Below are 8,942 nucleotides of genomic sequence, written 5' to 3'. Positions count from 1 at the left end.
TTGGTTGGACAGTGATGAAACCTGCAGCCTCAGAATCTGTGAGAAGTCTGCTTTCAGCACCCAACAGCATTGTTGTGTTGTGTTGTGTGGATTCACCTCTGCAAACTCATCACTGTTTCACCATCATGTTTCTACTTAGACAATAACAAAGGAAGCAGTTCCCAGGAACTACTTCCTGTCTTGTTAACATAAGAGTATGTTGCCCTTCAAAACACCTCCACATCTCCTCTTATTAGAGGACTGCCTTATTATTAATCTGCTAATTCTGTCAGTTGATGAAAGAAAAATGCTTGATCTCACCTGAGAGTTTCCAGTGTACAGTGTGGACTCTTCAGTCCTTCAGACAGAAGCTTCACGCCTGAATCCTTCAGGTTACTGTTACTCAGGTCCAGCTGTCTCAGATTAGAGGTCTGAGAGCTGAGACCTGAGGCCAGAGCTTCACAGCTTCTCTCTGACAGGTCACAGTGACTCAGTCTGAAAAATAACAGATAAACAATTACAAAAATAAAACACTTATGTTGAAGTGTAATGAGATACTATTATATTTAGCAATATTTCATCTTGTTTTGTCAGGAAACTGAGCACTGATGCAGAGCAACATGTGGAGAGAATCAGAGGAGAAGAAGTGAAGAGAGAACAGCAGTAAAACAACACTGAATTGTTCAGTGTGCTTTTGATATCAACAGAATGTGTCAAATTTCTTTATTTTGTATTTGTTTTAGTAGAATTGATGATTATCACTTAGATAACAACCACAGGCCAGGTCTAAATTGCACTTTGGTGACAGTTACACCCAGAAATATTTCAGAAACGTGGACAATTTGTGCTCCATTGTATTCAGTATTGAACAAACTGAGTACCGATGACCACTTAATATTTTTGATATTTTATTTGAGTTGTTCCACCTGATCTGTGTTAACTAGAATAAACATTTAAAAGCTAAAGCTATGATCACATATGTACTTACAGAGCTTTGTTGGAGGCTTTGACCACTGGCAGCAGCCTCAGAAGAGCCTTTTTAAAGGCTCATGTTCTCACTTAGATCATTTATTTCTACTTACATTTCATTCTGGGAAAAATGGGGATTACTTTGAAAACAGGAACTATTTTCCCCAAAAATCATCCCTGGATTAGTAAATCACTCCAACATGTTCTCAGGCAGAAGAAGCTGTCTTGTTATGAGGGAGAGAAGAAAAGCAGCTAAAATCAGGTATAAAAGTAAAGCAGAGGATGAGCTGAATAAAGGACACTCAAGGCTGGCTTGGAAAGGAATGAAGTCCATGGTGGGGATGCAGAACAAGGAGCAAAGATGAATGTGATGCTGAATCAGCAGAAGACTTGGACTCATTTGATTCCAGCTTTTTTTAATTTTTTTTTTTATTGACATTTTAGAATCACTATACAATACCATCAACTTCAGCTATCTTTCAGTACATATATTTTTTTCTTTTTTTCTATATTTAAACAACTAAAATACCCATACAATAAGAATGAAAGAAGAAGAAGAAAAGAAAAAGAAGCAAAACAGGAAACAACAAACAACATAAATAAAAAATACATAAGGAAAAAGAAAAAGGAAAGAAAAATAAATAAATAAATATAGGGAGTGTGTTTTTGTTTCCATTAATGTAACTAATTTTTCCTCTAGTCTTCTAGTAGTTAACAAAGTCAAAATCTAATGCAAAAGCAAAAACTGGCCTGCGTTTTCTAATGTAGTCCATCCATTTCTTCCATCGTGATACAAACAGGTCCCTCTTGTAGTTCACATCTGCTGTCATTTTCTCCATTCTGTAAATGTCCAGTGTGATGTTCATCCACGTGTTCATAGCTGGGCTCTCTGAAGAAAGCCATTTTTTTGTGATGGCTTTTTTGCCTGCTGCCAGTAAAATATTAAACAAGTATTTATCGTTCTTTGTCCATCCTTCTGGCATAAGTCCAAAACGTAGAGTTTTACTTTCCAAAGGTAAATATCTTCCAAATGTCTCTTGTATTGCTGCATGTATTCCCTTCCAATAAGTTTTAATAACATGACAGTCCCAGAAAATATGATAGTGATTTGCATTTGTATTTCCACAATTTCTCCAGCAAGCGGGAGGGTTACCTTCATAGTGAGATTTTTGGTGAGGTGTAATAAAATATCTTATCAGGCATTTCCACCCAAATTCCCACCAGCTCTGTGAGCTGCTACATTTCCATTGATATGCCCATATTGTTGTCCATTCTTCCTCCTTTATCTCTATTCCTCCCTCCATTTCCCATTTTGTTTTGATATACAAGGTTGAGTGTAATTTCATATTTGTTAATCCTTTATAGAGGTCACCTATAATACCTCTATTTTTATTTGAACTGCCCTTTTAAATACGTCTAGCAGCTGTTTACTCAATTCAGCCTTAGCTTTTATCGTTTTATTGACAAAATGCCTCATCTGTAGACATCTATAAAAATCCTGTGTTTCTAATGAATATTTATCTTTCATTTTATCAAAACTAATTAGTCTGCCTTCCTCCATTACCACACATAAAGCTGTTTATCCTTTATATGTCCAATCTTTGAATCTGGTGTCCAATTTATTTGGAGCAAAATGTGTGTCATATGCACACCACTTAAGAACTGCTATATCCTCTTCTAGTTTATATTCTTTTATTACTGTTTCCCAAATTTTAAAAGTCAACTTGATCCATGGATTTTCAATAGTTTTTATTGAATTTTGCAAGCTTCTGTCTGCTATAATAGCTTATATGGGGATGGAGGTCAGACTCTCCTCAATAACTTTCCACTGAGCGTCATTTGAAGGATTACATCAGCATATCATAGGCCTTAATTGTGCTGCCCAATAATATTCCCTAAGAGAAGGTAAGCCCCACCCCCCTTTTCCTTTGTTAAGTTGTAGGGTTTTAAATCTAATTCGGGGCCTTTTTCCTTGCAAAATTTTATCCCATTCATTAAACTGTTTCTGGTTAATTTCTATTGGTAATGTTTGAAATAAATATAATAATTTAGGAAGAATATTAATTTTAATTGAGTCTATTCTCGAATATAAACTTAAATATGGAATTAGATTCCATCTCGCTATATGTTCCTTAATTTTTTTCTGTATTGGTAAATAATTTCGTTCTAATAGTTCTGTAAGATCCTTAGGTATTATGACTCCTAGATATTTAAAGTACTCTGTTTGCCATGCTAATTGATACTTATTTTTAATTTCTTCTGATGGAATATAGTTGTACTTAAGCAATTGTGTTTCACTCATATTAACCCTATATCCAGATAGTCGACCAAAGTATTCAAATGATTGCATTAATTTAGGTAAAGAGTTTGATGGTTGACCCAAAAATATTAAAATATCATCTGCATAGCAGGCTAATTTATGCTGGATATTAATACCTTCTACTTCTTTATTTTGTCTTATATATTGAGCCAATGGTTCCAGATATAACGCAAATAATAATGGTGAGCACGCACAGCCCTGCCTTGTTCCTCTTTGCAGCTTAATACTATTTGATAGGTAGCCATTAATTTTAATCCTTGCCGTAGGGTTATCATAAAGTGCCTGTATTGTCTTAATTATATTTTCGTGAAAGCCAAATGTATGCAAGACTCGGTAAAGAAAGTTCCAATTAACTGAATCGAATGATTTTTCTGCATCGATACTGATTACCATTGCTTCTATTTTATTCTTTTGAATATGATTAATAATTTGTAATGTCCGTCGTACATTATCTTGTATTTGGCGCTCTCGAATAAAACCTGTTTGATCATTATGAATTAGATTAGGTAAGAACTTTCCTAATCGTCGAGCCATGATAGATGTAAACAGCTTGTAATCTGTATTAAGAACAGATATTGGTCTATATGACGCACATTCTAATTTATCCTTGTTTTCTTTTGGGATGGCAGAGATAATTGCTTCTTTGCAGCTAGAAGGTACTTGAGCCTTCTTTAGGATCCAATTCATTGTTAGAAGCATCACTGGTATTAATTCTTCTTTTAGCTCCTTGTACCATTCTGCCGTATATCCATCTGATCCTGGAGATTTATTTATTTTAACTTTACTTATTGCTATTCTTAGTTCTTTTTCTGTTATATCTTCAATCAAAGTTTTATTCTGTTCTTCATTCAGTACTGGTAAATCAAGAGAATCTAAAAAACTGTTAATTTCAACTATACTACTCTCTGTGTTATTAGCATACAGAGTCTTATAAAATGTTTCAAATGCACTCTGAACTTCTATTGGTTTATTTTTTATTAGTTTTGTCACTGGATGTTTAATTTTGTGAACTGTATTATCTGCTATTTTCTTTTTTAGTTTCCAGGCTAATACATTCTTTGCTTTTGATCCTCCCTCATAATACCTTTGTTTAAGAAACATTAATTTTTTTTAAATTTCATATGTGGTCAAATCATTTATTTCATTTCTTGCTTTCCTAATTTCCTCCAATATATCCTGAGATGTTTTTCTTTCATGCCTTTTCTCTAATTCTTATTTTATAGCTCTTCTAATTTCTTATTTCTCATCTTTTTCTTATAAGAGGATATTGCTATAATTTTCCCTCTCAGGACAGCTTTTAAGGCATCCCACAGTATAGGACGAGACACCTCACCATTGTCATTAGTTTCCATATAGAAGTGAATCTCTTTCTTAATTTGTCCTTTAAAGTGAGGATCATTCAGTAAGCTTGAATTTAATTTCCAATTATTGAGTTTTGGTTGCACGTTCAAATCAACAGACAGGTATACTGGTGCATGATCGCTTAACTCTATTGCTCCAATTGCACAAGTGTTTATTTTATCTTTATTTTTCCCAAAAGTTATGAAATAATCTATTCTTGTGTATAACGAGTGCGGTGAGGAAAAATAAGTATAATCCCTTTGGTAGGGATGCAAGTCTCTCCATATATCAATTAGTCCCACCTCCTTCATCAATGTATTTATATTCTTAATTAATGTTTTAGTATTCTGTGCTTTTCTATTGGAAATATCTAGCTTTGGTTGTAGATGTATATTTAAATCTCCTCCGCAAATTAGGAAACCTACTGTCTCTGTTACCATCACATCTATAATTTTCTTAAAGAAATAAATATCGCTTCCAGGGGGTGCATATATATTTAACAACGTGACTGGGTTCTCCTCAATGTTTCCCCTTACCAAAATATAACGTCCCTCTTTATCACTTATCTCGGATATTCTTTCAAAGAGTAATTTGCTTGATAACAGGATAGCCACTCCTCTCCTTCGTCCAGTTTTATAGGAAGAGGAGAAAACTGTTGTATAACCCATTCTTTTCAGTTTTTCATGCTCCTTACAGTCTAGATGGGTTTCCTGTAGATACACTATTTGTACTTGTTCTTTCTTCATTTTAGTTAAAATTTTATTACGTTTAATTGGATTCGACAGGCCATTTACATTATATGATATGATTTTTACCTTATCTTTAAGCATACCCTTACTATTTGAATATTATTAATGTAACAACGACATGTACCATCAGACCACTCCCTAAACATACATAAGCAAACATTAATATTAACATTAAAGCTGTATAAAACAACAGCTACAGAAATAAGCTTTATTTGGTCAAAGAAAAATAAAAGAAAAAAAAAAGACTTCCAACTGTGGGGTCCCCGATATGACCCTAAGTAAGCCCCGATAAAAGAGGGGGCTTCGAGGGGGGCCTCTCTCACCTCTATGTGAGACAGGGCCTTCCTTAGCCAGCAGGCCAATGTCCATTCTACTAATAGCATAGGTAGCACGTCCGCCTATTTTCAATTTCTGCATTGCCACTTCAGTATATTATTTCGAGATAAGAAGTCTTTACCAGTGTATATGGCTATAGCTTGATTCCAGCTTTGATATCATTGATTTCAATGAAGAGCTTTGTGATTGTAGCAAAGGGCTGGTAGCTCTGAGAGTCCCACTGATGAGGCGTTTGTGAAGGTTCGCAGTTATCTAAAGAGCTTAGAAAAAAAGGCATCTGGACTTCTTTAAGTTTTTTGAAGACGTTTCGCCTTTCACCTCTCATCCAAGAAGCTTCTTTATTTCTAGGGTCAAATGGTGGAGAGTCCCAGATTAGCCTGTGTACAAACAGACTTCAGCCATATGAGAGTGAGTGTGAGTGAATGAGAGCACACACAGGACACTCTGATCTCTGAATGTGTGTGACGCAGTGAAAAAGAGGATTGTACTGGATATACTGTGACTGACAAACAGAGTTTAAAGAGAAAGGTGTTTGGATTAAAATGGATTATGCTAAAGTGAACGTGCTAATGAAATCTGAACTGACTGAAATGTGAAGTGAAGATTATTCAGATGTAAAAGAGAGAGAAACTGATAATAAGGTGGGGCTGAAGATCAGTGAAGGGCATGTAAACACCTGATTGGTTGAGTAGATATCAGATCGACAGTTTCACAGTTTTCCCTGTGGATTATAACTTTAAGAAGATGTGACATTCATCAAGGAATCCTGCTCTCCGGATTATTTCCATGAACACTGAGCTGGAACACATCTACAGTGCTGGAAGTGCCCGTCTCACCACCAACCTCTCTGTGCACATTCACTTTTCAACCCTTTGTGAGACACTAAAGGTGTAAATCTGAGTATTTATCTATGTTAGTGCGAACACCTCTAATAGGTTGGTTTAGTCTTTCCAAGTCATATCTTCCCTTAGATCTGCGGTCCAGGCTCCTAAAATCATCCTAGTTTTACAAGCACTACAATCTAGAGGAGAGCTGCACTAACAGGTGTGACAGATGAGATCTGACGTGCAAGGAAACTCATGTTTATGTATATCAGGACAAGCAGGGAAGACCTGGACATCAACTCTGTCAGGCTGCCTGAGTCCTCTCACCCACATCAGCTCAGAACTCTGCATTATCTACTGAGTCAGACTCAGAGGATCAGGGATCAGAAGTTCTACAAAGAGTAGAACCAGACTTCCTGTATAGAGGTGTGTGGGCCTACTGATCCACAGTGTCAGCACAACTTTCACATCATATTCATCTCAGCACAACTAAAACATGTGACTGACCTCAGAGTTTCAAATCGACATCGTGGATTCTCCAGAAGAACACACAGCTGCTTCACTCCTGAATCCTGCAGCTTGTTGTAGGTTCCACTCAGGTCCAGCACTCTGGGATACGAGGGGTTGGACTTCAGCGCTGCTGCCAGATAATCACAGCTGATCTCTGACAAATCACAGTCCTTCAATCTGAATAAAAAATGAAAGATGTAAGTTTATTAGACAAAGTGTGAGCTTGAAATCATTCAGTGTTTCATCATCTGTTCAGAGCTGAAGAAGGTTCAGAATGTAGAAGTTTAGAAAATGGAAACTCCAAACAGCTGAAGCCAACAGGAAGCAGCTTCAAACAAACAAGAGAAAAAAATGAATTTTTCACATTGAAGCCGTACATTTATCATAAAGTTGTCAAGTTTTGCCGTGTGAAATAAAAAAAACTGAACAGGAATCCTCAGAGTTGAACCCTCTGCACAGAGGTTCAGGTTCCTCTTCAGGTCCCAAAGTGCAGAACAACAAGGTTTCAAACAGCTTCGTTCCAGCAGCATCAGCCACAGAAATGCAGAGATAATTCTTTGGATCTCTTGGTTGTGTTGTATGATGCTGTGTTTGCATATCTGGTGTCTGTGTTGCTTTGTGAGGACGGATCATTTACTGCAGCTCCAGATAAACAGAGCTGGACCTGAACCTGGTAGCTTCACTTAGAAGACACTTGTGATGGGAACGTCAGGTCAAAAAAGTGCCCCTCCGACAGCCAAACCCATCTGTTCTCTGATTGGATAGTTACATTTGTGATTGACATGACATTGACCAATCAGATGAAAGGAAGAAAAATAGGGTCAAAATTCGTACTTGTAACTTGCAGGGGTTTTTTTGGGCTAAGTCCACACACAAATCTTTTTTTACACACACACAAATCTTTTTTACACATACAAATTTTTTTCACGCACACACAAATTCTTTTTACACATACAAATCCTGATTTACAAGTACAAAATCTTTATGACCACATTTTGAGCCCATACAAATGTTCTGCAGACGAGTCCATGCGCTCACAACAAAGCTCAGTGTGGACGACGCTGTGCACGCTCCAATGCTGATTGGTTAGAAAGTGGGCGGGAACAGGGAAGAGAGCGACAGCAGTGTTCAGCACAAACACGAAGGATCAAAGAAGAACATGACAAGCTCAGATGGAGGCTGCAGTGGACACTTTTCATTGTTTTAACATTCGCTTTCACTTCAGCTTCACCAACAACAGCACAAGCAGAGCAGCCCACTGACTGCGTGGCCGTGACGGCGCCCCCTGGTGACTGTAAACCACTACAACATGTAGACGGCCGTCTGCTGCTCATTTCTTTGCCACCATCACAGGAGCTCTTTATCATGTTCTACACTCTCATTGGTTCTTTGTGTGCTTGTTTTTTTAGAACAGTAGTCATTGTGATTGTTCAAAGAAGACAGTCAGCTGTGACTAAATGCAGCTCCTACAGCAGTGATTGGAATAACTACTGAAGCTAATCCAGTATCAAAGCTCAGGAATCAGCAGCTCCCACCTCGTTTTCTTTGAACAATTATTTTTAGCTGCTGTGTTTTTGTGTTTCTGCGGACCTCAGACATCCTGCTGCTCTGGAGAACTGAAGCTCTAAAGGCTTCAGCCTTTATCTCCAAGAAACAAAGCTGATCATGGAGACCCAGCAGGTCAGCTGATCTGTGGACAGCACCAGCATCTTTAAGTAAGTCTGAGAGGTGAGCAGTCTTTGGAAGGCTTTACTGTCTGATAGTCTCAGAGCAGGATTTGGATCATTATTTGGCTTTTCTTCTATTATTATGTTTAGTTTCTGCTTCACAGATATTCTCTGAGATGTTCTCTGAAATGTTTCCCACTGTTGGACAAACTTTCACAGTTTCTTCATAAAGGAGATCTCCTGTGCA

At 37.2% G+C, this 8,942-nt stretch overlaps 1 long non-coding RNA gene across 1 annotated transcript; it reads right to left on the bottom strand.

Moving 5' to 3' along the window:
• Positions 1-1,344: 1,344 nt before the first annotated feature.
• LOC145425127 (uncharacterized) lies at positions 1,345-7,393 on the bottom strand. The gene is made up of 2 exons (XR_013905794.1): positions 7,026-7,393; positions 1,345-6,038 (listed from the first exon to the last, which is right to left on the bottom strand). It is a non-coding gene; the product is annotated as an uncharacterized LOC145425127 (long non-coding RNA).
• Between the last annotated feature and the right edge of the window lie 1,549 nt (positions 7,394-8,942).

The sequence above is a fragment of the Astatotilapia calliptera genome, chromosome 3 (genome assembly GCF_964374335.1).
Source record: "Astatotilapia calliptera chromosome 3, fAstCal68.1, whole genome shotgun sequence".
Classification (NCBI taxonomy): Eukaryota; Metazoa; Chordata; class Actinopteri; order Cichliformes; family Cichlidae; genus Astatotilapia; species Astatotilapia calliptera.
The sequence above is the reverse complement of the archived record's forward strand: the minus strand, read 5'-3'. Positions and strand labels throughout refer to the sequence as shown.